The sequence below is a fragment of the Carcharhinus amblyrhynchos genome, chromosome 14, assembly GCF_965287045.1.
Source record: "Carcharhinus amblyrhynchos chromosome 14, sCarAmb.v2.hapA, whole genome shotgun sequence".
Taxonomy (NCBI): domain Eukaryota; kingdom Metazoa; phylum Chordata; class Chondrichthyes; order Carcharhiniformes; family Carcharhinidae; genus Carcharhinus; species Carcharhinus amblyrhynchos.
The window spans coordinates 52,052,473-52,070,551 of NC_137337.1; the positions used below are offsets into that span (position 1 = coordinate 52,052,473).

At 43.2% G+C, this 18,079-nt stretch overlaps 1 protein-coding gene and 1 non-coding gene across 4 annotated transcripts in view; both read right to left on the reverse strand.

Annotated features, from left to right (window-relative positions):
- npas3 (neuronal PAS domain protein 3) overlaps positions 1-18,079 on the reverse strand; it is a 1,239,764-nt gene that overhangs the window by 973,982 nt on the left and 247,703 nt on the right. The gene's annotated exons all lie outside the window — the stretch shown is intronic.
- On the reverse strand, positions 17,748-17,938 carry LOC145352814 (U2 spliceosomal RNA). The gene has a single exon (XR_013888588.1). It is a non-coding gene; the product is annotated as a U2 spliceosomal RNA (small nuclear RNA).

The window sequence follows — 18,079 nt, forward strand, 5'->3', positions numbered from 1 at the left end:
CACTTAAGCAGCCAATTTCTAACTGAAAATTGTATACCCAATCCAGGTGGATTTATCTCAACCAGTTTTGCCCTTTTAGGATCAGGCCCATGCCCTTCACTTTCTTTAATGAACCAGCTGTCTTTCATGAACAACAGGAACAAAGGTTGCACCCACAAGTCTCAAAGGTTCCTCTGTATAAATTCTCAGTCTTGAAGAAGTCTTGTTCAAAGTCAAGGGTTGGAATCCAGTGTGAATGTGCTGTACCGAGGAAGAAAACTGGCCAGCAAGGTCATCAACCCAGCATGGCAGATTGTGGCATTGTTTGTGAGCGGTAAAACTCTTCAGAAGAAGACAGCCATCCAGTGCCACAAGATGATGAATGATCTCCTTCATATTGCGAAGGTAAATCACTCTTCTCATCACTTGTCACCCACCCTCATGACACCATCACAGCGATTTCACTCACTGCTAGCTCAAGTGTTGAACTCTTGAGTTCTACTTTGGATTGTGTCCTCATTACCTCATTGGCCCCACTCGCCGTCCACACAAGGGAGGCATCTTTATCATCTGCCCTGGTACAAATCCTGCTTATACTCTCTCCAGTTGCTTTCATGCAGGGGAAGCTGGCACACAAGGAGTAGAAATCCGAGATGGGCAAATAGATGCCAGACTGAAGGTCCTTACGGATTTCGAGGGCACATCTGGTTGGGGAAGGCATCAACTTTTCCTGTGTTGAAGGTGAGCAATGATAAAACAAGTGAGGATCTAGCACTGCATCATCCATCAGGTAACAATACTGTGAGTAATGTCTTCTGCTTCTAAAGGACACAGTCATGCAAAACTTTCTGAAAAGCAACTCAGGAAGTCCACCAGCCAGATCCTTGACTCTAGTGCAGACACAGAGCTCACCTACATCGTGCACTAGGACAGACACTTTTACTTCAATGGAACTAAGTTCTAGAGTAGCCTTAGGACCACAATCTGATGAACACATCATTCTGTGAGCAGAAGCAGGAATGTCCCAGGCTGCTGGCACTGAGAAAATTGCTGGAGGCCAGGAATCAGCTGAGTCCCCATCAGATGATGTGTCTCTAGATTGGTCATGCCTCAGTTACTGAAGCTCCAAAGGCAAACTTGAAAAAAATCAGGAAGGGTTGTCTGGTACACTCCTCAAATTAAAAGGCAACATGGAGGAGTTTGTCTGCCTTGTCTGAGGTAATTGTGACAACTCTCCAACGCAACTAAGTCAACACAGCTAAGGTCATAGAGACATTTGTCCCTGCACTGCTGCAGGACTTGGACCATGGTGCAGGCAATTTGCTGGGATCAATGAGTACCAACACAAGGAGACAACAAGGCTTCTTGTGCTCAATCTAGTTGCCCTTCTAACCCAAGGGCACCCACAGGCAGGGGGATCATCTGGTGCAGGCCACAGGATCTGGGAGTCTCCTACCCATTCAAATACCTTTTCCCTGTGACTATGTCTGATTCAGTTCCACAGGCCAAGGAGGATGATGCTGACATGCAGCAGGATCACAAAGGCAGACCAGGGACCTCCAGGTCCTAGCCTTCCAGTAGACACCCACCAAGGGTATGATGGACAGCAGACTGCCTTCATCTCTGCGGTGGATATTGGGGATACGCCAAATTGTAGCAACAGGGTTGTAAAGGTTAAGAAGCTCTAATTGCACAGTGTGAGAACAGCGTTAAGGACTTGTACAGAATATTTACCTCTGTAAATAAAATCTCACGAATTGCACCCTTTCTATGGCTCGTTGTTTCACTGAATTGTGTTCCTGTAGCCCTAGCCAAAAAATTGAACTCCTGCATTAGGAAACAGTGGGGTGCTCATTCCAGGGCTTCCTTTGTGTGCTTTGTGCGAAGTTGCCAGCCTATTGGTTGCATCCCTGTAAGGTGACTGAACAGATCTATCAGGCCTTTATCTCATAAGGATTGAGGATGTCTCCCACAATGTGCAGGGCTAGTGTTACTTGTTCCCTCCAATTCCCTTTAACTTACATTTTTCAGGGATGCCTTAGTACCACACTCTTTCAAATACTTCATTAATGTCAAGAGCTGTCATTCCCAACTAACCTTTTGTATTCAGCTCTTCTGTTAGTGTTTGAACCAAGGCTTTAACAAAGTATAAAACCAAATAGCCCCTACAGAACCCAAGCTGTGGTGATATTTAATTTTATGCCCACTAGTTTTCATTACAAGTCATTTTTATGATCATGTGGTCAGCGATCAAAGTAAAACCAGTTATTTTAGAATCCATGCCATGTTTACACACAACCATGACAGTTGGGTGATCTATACTCCATAATATATTTGAATTGAATTAGCCATCGTGCTACTATTCCCTCAGTGTTACAAGCGTCACTATTCCTACTTGATTCAATTTCCTCATTAATACATTTCTACATTAATATTCTGTTTCACAAACGTTGAAGGTTTTTTACAATATGTAGTTTGGTAAACTTCAGAAATCCAGCAGTAGTTACATTTTCCTAGCTCTACATTAAAAATATAAAAAGAATTTGATCAATTTCCATCAATGAATTTTTTAAGGGGACAATTTACTATATGCAGGTTTTGACATAGTTGCAGAAATGGGAAATTATCTGAATTATGAATCACATTGAACAATCATACTTAGATATTCTCAGTTATTTCCATGGTCACCAATAATAATACTTTAAACGTACTGAGAGATACAATGGAATATAAAACATATGATGACTAGGTTTCAATCACTCACTAACATCTACGGAGCATTTAATTTGTTTCTGACATATTTAGGTGCTCCTGGCTACCCTTATGAAGCTTCTGCATTTATCTGCAAATTCCTTGAAACTATATGCACACAAGTAATTTCCACTTACCGTCTGTTTACTATTAATTAATAAAGCATTTTATTTATTAAATTAATGAGAAAGAGTTGATCATTGTTGGATTTGCTGCCCACATTGATATATTCTTTCATAATTAAATTTTCTTTACATGTCACTATTTTGATTTCCTCTTTTTCCAACTTTTTCCTCAAATTATAATAGAATAATTGAATGATTTGCAATTAAGGCACCACCATCCTTCCCTAAATCTGATATTTCTATTCATAGTATCAAAGGAAGTTGTAACATAGAAGGAAATTATTCGGCCCATAATGTCCATTAGAGTTAAAATGTAGCCATCCAGCCTAATCACACTTCCTGGGTCTTGGTCCATGCCCTTTTGGTTACAGCACTTCAGCTTCATATCCAAGTACCTATTAAATGTAAAGAGGACTCCTACCAGTCAGTGCAATCCACATGCCCACCACTGTGAGTGAATAAAATCCTTCAAATCTCCTCTAAATCTGAACCATATAGAAGCAATGGCATGAGTGAAACTCAGTAAGAAGTCTCACAACACCAGGTTAAAGTCCAACAGGTTTATTTGGTAGCACAGGCCACTAGCTTTCAGAGCACTGCCCCTTTATCAGGACTTACCTGATGAAGGGGCAATGCTCCAAAAATAGTGGCTTGTGCTACCAAATTAACCTGTTGGACTTTAAACTGGTGTTGTGAGACTTCTCACTGTATTAACCCCAGTCCAACACCAGCATCTCCACATCATGAATGAAACTACTCAGCATACATAATGAAGACAGGTGTAAGAACTCTTTCAGGAGAACTGGATAGTCTTATAATGCATTCTTGGCTGAAAGCCCAGACTTGTAAAATGATTATCTCAGTAGGGGCTTTTTTGACAACTGCAGTAAACTGTTGTCTTTGCTTGATTGATCACTGTAATCTCAGCTCCGATTGCACCCTTGTAATTTATTTTGTTTTTTTAAGTAGTTATATTATGTTGTTCTTCCTGTGATCTCTTTTGTTAATTTCTCAATGTTCATATGCACAAGTTTAAGAGGTGTGAGACATTTGAAGCCTCTGTTATTGATAATTTAAAGGTCCATCTGAATATCACTTTTGCTGCATTATAGGAACAGCAAGTTTTTGTAATAAAAGATTTCTGAATGTTTTTTCTTCTTTGTATTTCCACAGATGCCATTGTTACTAATGTGGATTAAAGGGGCCATGAGTTGGCAGGGGGTCATATGGGGCCATGGGGTTATTGTGGAGGCATTAGCTTTGGAGGGGGCCATTTGGGGCATGAGTGGTATGGAGGTGGCATTGGGAGTGAGTGGAAATTGAGGGATGTGACTAGGCTGAGAGCTAGAGAGCCTAATAGCCTTTAACACAACTGGGTTAAGTCCAATAGATATGGCGTTGGACTGGGATAAACATAGTAAGAAGTCTCACAACAGGTTAAAGTCCAACAGGTTTATTTGGTAGTATATGCCACTACCTTGAGGAACGCTGTTCCTTCATCAAGTGAGTGGAGAGTTCTGATCGCAAATAGGGCATATAAAGTCACACAGGGTTTACAGAATACTACACTTTCTCAGGCTGATAGCATTTGTCCTCCTGCACTGTCACTTTGCCAGCAGCTTTGCTGTTGCCCATCATTAGCCTGATAGCTGGCACTTATGCCAAGGTGATGTAATCCAATGTCCAGCTTTCTGGCTCAGAGCTTTTCAAGTTTGTCCTGCAAGAAATCTGAAGTCTCCTCCACTGAATGTCAGCAAACTATACTGTAGCCCATGGGATATCACTGCATAAGATTCCCAGACACAATGGGAATGCACAAGGGTGTTTAGTTGACCCCTGGATGGAGTATTAAATTGCATGCTTCATAAAGTTGGTTTAGCATGGTTGTTTCGTAGTGAAATTTATTTCCGCAGAGGACACTAGATAGTCAGTGGTTAAGGCAAGGGGTATGGATTGTTGGAGAATTAGGAATCGGGGCTGTATTCCCTGGTTCTATAGGTTAATCAGATGATCATACAGCCTGGCTGAAAAGGGGATACATCGACTACCTCCTACCCTCCTCCTGCTCCTCCCTAGTAGTAGGTCACTGTAATCCTAATAGTAAAAGCTGTGCCCTTATGACTGTGAAGCTGTGCAGGATACAACTATGATGAATGGTGCCGCACATCCTGGTGAGTACTGCAGAGCTCCTTCAGAGTGGTATGGTAGCAAAGCATTGACTGGGCGCCCAAATGAATGGTCTGCTTTATGCTGTTTTGTGTGGATATATGGTTCTCATTATATGCATGCTAGTCATGTCTGGTTGGCTAATGCACCAGTCATGAGTCATGTGGTCAGGTAGTCCTTGACATCCAGCAACCATCCTTCTTGGCTCAAGTACTAAGGGAACAGTGGCCGGTAGATTAAAGGTAGTATGATGGTAGTACTGTGTACACATTGCAAAACATGTATTATCACAGCAAGATCAATTGCAACATCAGGTACACATATTTAAACCAAAGTTGAAATTGGCATGTAGTAGTTGACATGTAGCAAGAGAGCATAACGTCTGCATCAATTATTCCAGCAAGCTCACTTGAGGTGCATTTCCAAATGAAGACCTCCAGCTTTCTTAAAGTTCATATATTAGCAACAGCAATTTGACATTTGGCATAACAGATGTAGTGCATTAAGGACAAGCCAATTTAAAATGCATATTTTTTACATAACATTTTGAATGAGACTGTCACTTTTGAAGTATGTTCGAAGCCAATTAACTGAAAGCCTTTTGGTCGAACTGAACGACAGAAGTATGAAATAAGCAGTTAAATAAAATGACAAGTGCCACTAAAATGCAGATGTTTGAGCAATTCTGTTCAAAGCAAGTTATCATTGGTAACAACTATTCTGTCTAATTGTGCAATTTTCAGAAGATCCATTCTCCAAATTACAAAGTAGCTTACTTGTTGCTGCAGAGAAGTAAAGATTTTGAGTGTTTTTGAGTTATCTTAGTCATATGGAGCGATCTTATGAAAAACAGTCTAAGTCCAGAACAAGCATGAAAACAGGAGTTTCAGATCCGTTTTTTCAGCGAGTCCAAGTCTCAGATCCTACGCACTTAGTACATGAAAAATACCGAAAACCTCTTCTCGCCAGTCGGGGGGTTGGGGTGGGGCTTAAATTGCCAGAAAGGTAGCTGATAGCAGCAGAGGACACCAGCCTCTCTTCATAGCTGAAGTACTGCAGCCAAGGCAACATGCTGGTGAATCTCCTCTGCATCTTTTCTACTACCTTACTCACTCCTTCCTACAGTGTGGCACACAGTACTCTAGCTGTGACTAATGAGCATTTTATATAGTTACATCATATCATCTTTGCTCTTATATTCCAAACCTAATAAAAGCAAGTATCCCATTTGTCTTCTTAACCATCTATCTACCTGCCCTGTTGCCTTCAAGTATTAATGGGCATGCATCCTAATGTCCGTCTGGTCCTCTGTACTCCCTAGTGTCCTATCATTCATTCCTTTGCCTTGTTAGTCCTCCCAATGTATCACCACACACTTTGCAGGGTTAAATTCCATTTGCTACTGTTCTACCCATCTGGGAGCCCAACTATATCACCCTGTAATCTAGAGCTTTCCTCCTCACTACTTACATCAATTTTTCTGTCATCTGCAAACTCACTGCTCTTACCTACACATTCCTGTCCAGATCATTAATGTAAACTACATATACAAGTACATCCTTTAGGATTCCCAGGCATTTCATGGCATTTCACCTGCTGCTCTGATTATCTTACGCAATCTTACACATCGTGGGTCGGCAGAGTGACACACTGGTTAGCACTGCTGCATCAGAATGCCAGGGACCTGAGTTCAATTCTGGCTTTGACTGACTGTGTGAAGTTTGCATGTTCTCCCCGTGTCTGTGTGGGTTTCTCTGGGTACTCCGGTTTCCACCCACAGTCCAAAGGTGTGCAGGCTAGGTTGATTGGCCATGCTAAATTTCCCCTCTATGTCCCAAGATGAGTAGTTTAGGGGGATTAGCGGGCTAAATATGTGGGGTTAAATAATTTGCACTGCAGAATTCTTCATCTTTTCAGTTTAAGCAATAATATGGTTTATAAAATGGCATGAAAATATACATATAAAATGGTTGAACTAATATTTCAATATTAAGATTCTCATCTTTGTTTTCCAATGTCTCAATGGCCTTGCCTTTCTCCAACTCTGTTATTTCCTCCAGCTACACAACCACCTGAGATCTCTGTGCTCCCTCCCTTAATCTTTCCATTTCCCTGCCACTCTTTCATCCTTCAAGAAACTGTTAAAATTTACCTATTGCAACTGTACAGGGTACTGGTGAGGCCACAGCTGGAGTGCTGTGTGCAGTTTTGGTTGCCGCACTTGCGGAAGGATATCTTGGCCTTGGCGGGAGTGCAGAGGAGGTTCACTAGGCTGATACCGGAGATGAGGGGGTTGGTCTATGAAGAGAGACCAAATAGACTGGGTCTGTACTCGTTGGAGTTTAGAAGGATGGGGGGGATCTTATAGAGACGTATAAGATAATGAAGGGGATGGATAGGGTAGAAGTAGAGAGATTCTTCCCGCTTAGAAAGGAAAGCAGGACTAGAGGACACAGCCTCAAGATAAGGGGGGGGGGGCAAATTAGATCAGAGTTGGGGAGGAACTTCTTCACTCAAAGGGTGGTGAATCTCTGGAATTCGCTGCCCATTGAAGTGGTGGAGGCTACCTCGCTAAATATATTTAAGTCACGGGTAGATAGGTTTCTGATAGACAGGGGAATTAAGGGTTATGGGGAGAAAGCAGGAAAGTGGAACTGATCCACTTCAGATCAGCCATGATCTTATTGAATGGCGGGGCAGGCTCGAAGGGCTCGATGGCCTACTCCGGCTCCTATTTCTTATGTTCTTATGTTCTTAATTAATTAAGTTTTTGACTAACCGCCCTAATGCAGCTCAATTTCAGATTTTATGTTATTAAGCTCCTGTAAGGCCACCTTGAAATGTTTTGTTACATTAAAATGCCATATAAATACAAATTGTGCTCCTATTAGGTATAATATAAATCATCCACACCGCTTAAGAACTTCAGAAATAGGAACTGGAGAATACCTTTATGCCTTCTTCACTATTCAACAAGATCCTGGCTGACTTCAACTCCAATTTCCCATACTAATCCTGTACTCCATAATTCCTTAGTATCCAAAAATCTACAGTCTTGAATATACCCAACAACTGAGCATTCACAGCTCTTTGGCATAGAGAATCCAAAAGATTCACAATCCTGTCAATGAAAACATTTTTCCTCATAAACATAAATGGTCACCCCCTTATTCTGAGACTGCAACTCTATATTCTAGTTTCCCAAGCAAGAGGAAACATTTTCTCAACATCTACCCTTTAAAGATTAATGGGCAGAATTTTCATAAACAATTTCTAAGTGTCATAATGGTGGGAAAACAGGAGTTGGCTTTTTCAGCGCAGTCTACATTGCAATCTTTCAATCTTTATTGCACTTAGTGCAATAAAAGAGCCTCCATGCAAATCATGCCATCAGGGAGATTCCTGGCACATGCCTCAGCCAAAGTGGCCATTAACAAGGGAGGAGCGACAATTAAACATTAAGGATGCACTCACAGTCAAGCACACCAGGAAGATGGCATCTTGTAGAGCATCTCCTTGGTTTACAGAGGGGTAATTGGGATGTTGCTGGATGATGCAGAGGAGTGCAGGGCCATCTTCTTCCCCAGAGAGGGTCAATGACCTGGGGGTTGGGTGGGCAATACAACTTGGGAAGCAGTGGCATGACTGTCAATGCCTGTGCACTGGCAAGGAGGACCAGGGGCCAGTGGAGAAAAAAAATGAATGACCTTGTTTGGGCAGCAAAGGTGAGTGTCCATTCCCTCCTGGCATCAGTAGCATCTGTTGCCCCTGGACGGTCCATGTTGATCCAATACCTCACACCGCATAGCCTCCCAGCACCCATCTGCCTAGCACATTCCTCCAATCCCTCTGGCACCCCCATCACAAATCCTGCTTGCTGAGGCACAGTGCCAAAATATATCACCTGATTGCCCCCAAAACCATGCACTCTTCCAGTCATTAAGTTTAAATTTAAAATTTACATCTTGTAAAATTACATTTAGCATGAAATGTACAAGTTTCAAGTATCATTTCAAACATTATACAAGATCAAAGGTATCCAAATACAGTTTACTTTATTATACAGTGCATTTACATGCACTCATCACAGTGGATGACTCACTCCACTGTTCTTGTTTAACACTTAGACACATATGTCTATCAAATATTTATTTCTCAATCCCACTTCTGTCTCTGCAGGAGAAGCTGGCCCAGTAAGTCTCTAGCAAGTTGCAAACTGCCCAGATATTTGTCCCTCCCTTTGCACTGAACCATGTGTCTTGCTACGCAGGAGATGACCTCGATTGGGATGGGCCCTCAGGAATCATTCCCTCCTTGCTGCCCTCACTGAGAACACCACCCCCCTCCCCCGCAAAGAGAAAGGCTCTGATGAAACCTCAGAGGAAAGCACTCAACAGTCAACACAAACATCATACGCACCGCCACCAGCACAGTGGGACATATTAGCAGCGAGGCTTCTACTAGGGCACTTTCAGGTGAGCACCGAAAGTGCCCTAGTACCGTTAATGCACATCAGATGGAGGTGGGAGCATCTAAGGGCTCAGACAGGCGAAGGTCTCCCACAGCCAAGGAGACAGTTGGCTCCCAACCAGTTGCCGATCCGCTGGGATCAGTTATCCTGAAGCTGCTGGAGTTGCAGTGGCAGAACCAGGGATTGCAGGACAGGCTGTCAGTAATATTCTAGCAACTGCAAGGCTGTTTGGAGGACTCTCACAGCCTTCAGGTGCAGGAGGTGGCGCTACCATTGCATGGCATCCAGGCCAATACTCAAGAATGGTTATCTCAGTGGAAAGCCTGGGGTAGGAAATAGTTGCCATGGGTAGCAGGGTACAAGACATGGTTAAGTTGCTGAGCGCCATGGCTCACGGCCTAGGGGAGCATGCTCGGGACGTAAAGGCTGTGGGCTTTGAGAGTTTGGCCCAGTCACAGTGGGTCATGCTGCTGGCCTTGAGAGCTTGGTCCAATCTCAAAGGACTATCTCTGAGGGGACCAGAGCTTGGTCCAGACTCAGATGGCCATCACTGTGGGCTTGCACATCATGGGGTCAATGCAGTTAAGCCTCCAGGATTGACAGAACTAGGTGGCGCAGACTCCAGCTGCCCTCCATCCAATGGAGTGCCGCAGGGGCCATTGAGCACCCCAAGAGAGGAGGAAACGCTGAAGCCCATGTCAGGGCTGTACACCCAGATGACCCATCCCCAGCCCTTCCGAATCCCCCTTCATGACATTAGTCCTCAAAGACCCTGGGGATGTCCAAACTGCATAAGATTGAACTATCATGCAAACTCCCCAGGCACCATGCACACACCTCCATGATTTTAATCCGGTGGTCACACACTATATGAACATTAAGGAAATAGAACCCCTTCCCATTAATGAAGGGCACCACTTGATTGTATGGAGCCCATCAGACAATGTGTGTGCCGTATATAGCTCCCTGCACATGGAACATTCCAATGATGAGAAGGGAAAGAGAGATTTTTGATGTGATTACTAATTCTATCTCAAATAATTGTTTCGAGAAGTTTTTTCAGCATTGAAGTTAAACTGGCTGACCTGTTCATCCTTCCAAAAGAATGTCCTGTAGTTGCTTTGTGACAGTCTTGACCCTGTCACCAGGGAGGCAACATACCATCTTGAAATCAGGTCCATTGTCATAGAAATGCTTGTCTGTTTGACTAGCTAATGAATCCTCTATCAATATTGGTCTTCCTTCCCTCCTGTACAGTTGAGCTGCTCATAGTGTCACAAATTTGGCTCTGACTGGACCTTTCTGAGCTACAAGCTTCCAAAACAGAAAAACCATTTGTGAGTTGGACCCCAGGGGACTCCTGCATTACCTGTCTGGTTCTCTTGGACTGTCTGGCAGTCACACATTCCCTTTCTACAGTTTGATCACTTCTCTGAATGTGCTATCCACATTGCTCTCAGCCTCACAGATGTGCCACATAACCTCTAGCCACTGCCTGAGCTCTAAAACCAGAAGCTCAAGTTTTTGCAGCTGCCTGCATTTCTTGCACACATTACCACTCACCTGATGAAGGAGCAGCACTCCGAAAGCTCATGATACCAAATAAACCTGTTGGACTTTAATCTGGTGTTGTGATGCTTCTTACTATGATTGTCTAAGACACTGGTTCTCTATGACTTCACATATTATCAAACAGGCACTCAACTCAACCTGCTCTGCCATGTCTTAACTTTTTTTTATTTAAGTTAACTTTATTTTATTTTGGATTACTTACATTACTGTACTATACTGACACTGAATTTCCTTTACTTAAATCCAAGTACAGTTTCTTCTTTCAAAATAATATGCTTTTCTCATTAATAGCAATTTAAAGACAGTCCCTCACAGCAGTAGCTTACCAACTAATGAACATATGTTTTTCCAGTGGTGTCATTATTTGTTTTTTCACTCTCTCCTCAAACTTAGCACAGGCTGGTTCCAAGTAACTGAAAGGTCTGCTGTCTCTCTGACTCCAAGGTAAGCGGATCCTAGGCTGAATTTTTACCACATAAATTGTTATGGTAGCTGCCAGGGAAGTGAGCACACACAATGGAATTTTTTTGTTGTGGTAGCAGATCAGTTGGGCATTGAAGAAGCGGAAGTCCTTCCTGATGATGGATCTCATTGGCCAGCCACTGGGTATCTGACGGTCATGTGGGTACAAATGATGATGCCCTGCATGGGGAAAATCTAGTGATAAAGATGAAATGCAGTTCCAATTGTTCTTGTGTTTATCATTAAATGAAAATACTGTATTGCTGTGGCAAAGATGGCATGAATCACCTGCGAGATGCAGAGGTAAACAACCCCAAGCAAAATGGCACTGAGATCCATAGCTAATCCTTGGAAGGAGCCAGTAGCAAAGATGTTCAAAGCCACAATGACTTTCAGGGCTACTGACAGGGCATGGCAACCGGAGCTGCAGGCTGTGAGGTTTTTGATGTACGACGACCACGGTGATATTTACTGATCTCTGTGACCACATGGCAGGAGAGTCACAGTCTTCTGTGGCGCTAGTTTTCCTTCATTTCCAGGTAGCTCCATCTTTGTCAGTAGATTCCATGTTCAGGGTTTGGCCTGCATTGTCTTCTTGACCATCTTTCCTCTCCCTTGTCCTTCTAATGCCTGCAATTGTGCCCTTACTGTGGAGGATGTTGTTCCTAATTAGCATTGGTCCAAAATCTGACATTCACGTCCTCAATACTAGCTTGAACGTTCTTTCTGGATAAGTGGCTACCCAATTGGCTTGGCAGATCTTCTGCACCAAGATATAATGGGGGCGCAAATCTTGATCAGAGCGCAGCCTAATGCTCACTCTCCCTGCCACCCAGGCAGTGTAATAGGCAACTCTTTACCAAATGCCCTGCTCCCCATTTTCCTGCTGACTTTCTATGGGGCCTGGTGATATTCTGGGGCAGCTGTAACTGGTTCCCAATCTTCACCCAACTCTCTTCAGCTGGGAAATTTCTGAAGACATGCCCACCCCAATAAAAACTTAAATTTCAGTCTTTGACTAGTTCTCGAACAGCCTTTAAAAAAGATTAATTGCCCTAAGTTGGGACAACAAGATTCTTGTCCCATCTTCCTTCTGCCATTATGATTTTTGCTTGTGCTGGGATCTGCATCTTGAAATTGACATACTGCCCAGTGATAGTATTTTCAGGGCTGCCCTACTTCTGTTCCAGATGTCAGGAGGCCCCTAAAATATAGGCACTGTACTTGATTGCCATTTTAGATATCTCTTGGTTTCATACCTGTGACAAACTGCTGTGGATTACTGACCCTCCCTCAACCCACTGCTCCAATGATTGTACAGATGTACAGGCTTCCCAGGTAACTACTTGCATTGAGCTCACATGAAGAAAGACATCAAACATCATACATTTTCTATTGGAGTCTGTTCACATTGCTCTATGTTAAAAACTAATGTGCATGAGTATGATCGTGTCAGTGGACTAGCAATCCAGAAACCCGTTTTAATTCCCCAAGAGAAACAAATTCAAATCCCACCGTACGGTTTCAGAATTTGAATTCACGTACTGAAATTCTAGAACCTAAACGAGAATCAGTAAATATGACCGTGGTCATCATACAAACACAAATTTTCTTCACAAAATTAAATCTGTCATCCTTACCCAGTCTGGACCCCATGTGACTCCAAATTCATACTAAGGTGGTTGATTTAAATGGATGAACCAAGAGGGCCCATCAGGCATGATCTATAACGTTAGCTGTGCCAGCATTGCCAACATCCAAGAATAAATAAACAAAAATTTTGGTTACAGATTTCAGTTGGGATATGCCAACAATGTGTGATCCCTGAATATTTAGGCCCTGATTCTGCCAATCACACGCTAAGTGCTGTTCCAGTGGGAAAATCAGAGAGATTCCAGTTAACACTGGCAGCGTTTTGCAGATCCTATTCAGTTCATTTAAGTGAGCGATCTCTCCCCCCACAGAAATTACTCTGCTCTGAATGGCACAGGTGCATGCCCCAATAGAATCGGTGATCAGCTGTTCAGCTGACAGTCAAGACCACTTCCTGCTTTTCCTTCTGTCACAAGAACCGAAGGAACAATAACCCATTGTCATGTTACTGCAGGAAGCATTTCATGTTGTATCTTTTATCAGATCAATATTTTTGATTTGGAACAGTGAATTAACCTCTGAAAGGCTGTACTTCAGGATGAACCCCCCCCAGAAAAAATCAATCTTGTAAGTGAATTACTCCCCAAAAGTTTAGTTAATTATAAGACTGAATCGATATTAAACACAATGTCCATGTAAAATATGGTATAACTGAAGCAAATCTATAGTTTTCCCCTTGACAACTGCATCTCAATAGTTCTATTCTTCACATATGACAACAGAATGAGATAAAGGCAAAATACTGCAAATGCTGGAATCTGAAACAAAGACAGGAAATGCTGAAAAATCTCAGCAGGTCTGACAGCATCTGTGGTGAGAACACAGAGTTTTGAGTCTGGATGACCGTTCATCAGAGCTCTATTCTCTCCCCACCGAAGTTTCTGACCTGCTGAAATTGTCCAACATTTTCCGTTTTTGTTTATAATGGTTAGGGTCTGGGTGGGATGCTCTGTTGAAGAGTTGGTGTCGACTCGGTGGGTCAAAGGGGCTGCTTCTGCACTTTCGGGATTCTATGATTCTGTGTTTGTTCAATGTGATATTGTTATTACTCTAAATAATTTCAAATCCAAGGTAGCCACATCAAAAATCAGACTTGTGAGACTCCTAAGAGCCAATGATTAACCTCGTGAGCCAATGTTCAAATGGATAAGATTCTCATCCCATATGCCATTGGCAACATTATTAGAATATCAGCTGAGGATGCAGCCAATCAGCCCACCAGATGTTTGTCGTCTGAATGAGAAACCATTTATCAGCCTTTGACTGTTAACTCCATAGACTTTGGAGCTTTTAAAGCATAAGCATGACTTTAAGATTTCTGCCTCTCATTCTTCTCTTTTTGAGGCATGAAATGATTTTATCAACAATGCAGACTTTGATCCTCCCTCCAGCCGTCAGTCAAAAAGCTTTTAACCACTAATACACCATCTGTTCCTTATGTCAAAAAAGCTGTCTGACAGTCAAGCACAATGGAACAAGTAATTTGTAAATAAACCCTAACGGAGCAAGTAAAACTGACAGCCTTCATTCAAAGCATGCAGTTTAAATAAGTTTCAGAGCAGCTGCTGCTCTTTCAAAGTTAAAAGGGATCACCCCAGTGAAATTTAGAGCCTCCTGTCAATCAAAATACTTCTAAGAGGTTTCAGAGTAGCTGAGACTTATCAGATAAAGCAGGGTGATCTTCCAAGTGAAACTGACAGGTCCTTTCAATCAGAGCACATTAAAGAGTTCAGGTACGAGATGGGCTTATGGTTAGTAATGTTGCATCGCAGCACCAGGGACCCAGGTTTGATTCCAGCCTCCGTGAATGTGTGGAGTTTGCACGTTCTCTCCATGTCTATGATTTTCTTTTGGGTGCTCCGGTTTCCTCTCACATTCCAAAGTTGTGCAGGTTAGGTGGACTGGCAATGCTAAGTTGCCCTTCTGTGTCCAAAGGTGTGTAGTTGATTAGCCGTGTGTAGTTAATTCTGTGGGGTTATGCAGAGAGGGTGGGGGGGATGGCCTGGGTGGGATGCTCTTTTGGAAGGTTGATACAGAATCGATTGGCTGAATCACCTCTTTCTGTACTCTAGGAATTCTACGGATTCTTTTATGGTATAATGTTTTGAGTCCAAAATGATGCTCAATTCCTACTGTAGAATGTGGAGCTGCTGTGATTTGGAGGAATTCCAGGTATTTAGAGGGCATGGATTTTAATGTGACCAGGTCGCTTCAAAGGTTTTGAAGAACACAGAAAATAATGAAGATCTTTCCCAGGATGGTGTCTGAAATTATCATCCTGAGCGTGATTACCAAATTTTCCAGCGCAACCAGGAGAAGTCCAGCCATGAGAGCCCCCATCCCAGAGGAGACACCCAAGGTCAAGCCTTTTCCCCAGCCTCGGCCCTCTCAACCCTCAGATTCCTTGAGGGAATCTTCTCTGCAACCTGGAAACGGCAGAGGCTCCATTGACATATTTGGAGGCTGGACTAATCTCCTTGCTTCCCAACTCTCCCCACACTGCCAAGACCCGTTTCTCAGGACCTGTACTGTTCGGCGCCCACAGAACTTCTGTTAACGGGGTTAGGAGAACATAGGGAAATCGTAGAATTAGGCTTCCAGTCTGCTAACTATATTTTAATACATGTCAATTAGCTTCAATAGGGTTCTCATTCACTCCAGATGGGATCAATGGGATCGATGTCCAGCGGGAATCCTGATTTGGCCCTCTCACCACATTTAATGGGCTATCAGGATTCCGAGTGGGGGCTTGCAGCCACAGAAAATCGCTTTCTTAATCTTTTCTAAGTCAATTCTGACTGATGTTTCTGGATTAAATAGTCAAAATTCCTTAAATGTGTTGGCTGTAAAATTCAAACTACAGTGGCCAAATTTGTAACTACATAGAAAAATTAGTTACAATCTACAATGAAAGTCAAGAAACAAAATTCACTTAGGTCCAAATTCAGAGCTTCTAACTAAAAACAAACTACCAATTTATATTATGGTCAGGATTACAGGGCCCACTAACTCCTGACAGAAATACTGATTGTCCAATAAATCAGGTGACGGGCCTAAAATAGGATTCTGCTGAGCGGCAAACTCGTTGCAATACTGACAGTCTGCCCTGCCAGCCATGATTAGGCTAGCACCCAATATTCAAAATGTGAATAATCATGTAATTTGTGGGCTGGAAGCCTGATTCAGTGGCCTCCCGCTATGTACCTGCCCCATCAGGAAGCTCACCGAGTGGTCCTGACAAATATGGACATAGTGCCTTGTATGTGGACCTGGCAATCAAAGGCTGAATGTTTATAAACATTGTGGTTAGGTTGGATATTGTAGGAGATTCAACGTCCTCTTCCCCAAACACAATGTTTACAAAGCACCTGAGATGCATTCAAGTGTGTAGAGAAAGAAAACCAAACGAGACTCTTTGCTAGTGGTAGGTAATCTATACCTGTCAATCAAATTCCTTCAAAGGTTGCAGACACCAGATGCTAACCTTCCAATGTTAAAAAAGGTACTCCTCAGTGAAAGTGATGATGAAAGCACTTCAAAGGGGTTTGCTAGTACCTGTAGGCTAGGAGAGAAAGCAAGGGGTTCTCCCAGGAAATCTTGACAGGTCATCTCTATAAAAGCACTTTAAAGAGTGCTGTTAATACCTGGGTCAATCCCTTTTGTGGAAACAAGTACTTTGAAGGCTTCCAGATGTCCAAGGGGCATGGATATCAAAGTAGCCAGGGCAGTTCAAAGGTTTCAGAGGACAGGGGCAATAATCAATATCTTACCCTAGAATGGTGTATAAAATCATTATCCTGAAACTAAATAACACCTTTCCCAGGGCAACAATGACAAGTGCAACCACTAGAATGCCCATCCCAGTGCAGAGTCCCAAAGTAAAATCCTTCCTCCCAGCCCAAGCCCACTCAACCCCCAGGTCCTTTGGGGATCCTCTCTCTAAAGCCTGGCAGCAGCAGAGGGGCATGTAGACAGACCACTTACCTCCTTGCCTCCCTCAGAGAACAAGGCATCAAGTAAGCTCATGTTGTCACTGCCGGACTGCCAGGGCACACTGCAAGGCTGAAAGTCCTGAGGATCCCATCTGGGATTGTCTCTTGTGTTGGGGGTTAGACACCACTGGCTGGGGGATGGGGTCAGATCACTCTCAAACCTGCAAGGGGAAGCGGGGGGTGTGGGGGGGCAGGGGTAGCGATGACCCTTTTAATGGTGCAAGGGAGGATGCCCCTCTGTGTTGAGGGGTTGGGGGTGCTCCCCTTCTGAGTGGGAGTCACCATGTCTGTCAACATGGAGTTCGGGGTGCCCCATCGCTTTGAAGCCGGGTCGGCCGGTGTGATTCCTGGGATGCATAAAATTAAATGCTGCAGGCGGGGCAGGCGGCGGTGCTAATGCCAGCTGTTTCCCGCTAGCAGATGCACTTAGTGTGCAAGTGGGTGAATAGCTTTCTATGTATTTTAATTTGGTGGCATATCCAACAAATGTTTCATAAAGAACTTTTGATTCTAGGGGTGAAAACATCATAATGTCAATAACAGAGGATGTTGGAATAACTCAGCATCTTTTTTTTAATATTTTGCACCATTCGTTAAGTTACAAAGCCAATGCTCAGAGTGGACCGGGCAGACTCAAATCCATTCCTTGCTTGTTCCAAAAACCAAATTCAAATTCCATTTGAATCCAATTCATGGTCCCCACAAGAGAAATAAACAAGGAGAACAGATAGTACACTTGATCTCAGCCAAAAGGCTAAAGAAACCAGCATCTATTTGAAGAGAAACAGAGTTAACGTTTTGAGTCCTTAGACCAATAATAGGCAACCTAGATTAGTGAGTGAGCCACATGAGTGGCCCTTTTTCAACTCAGCAGGCCACAAGATCGGGTTTGTTGACTAACCATGGCC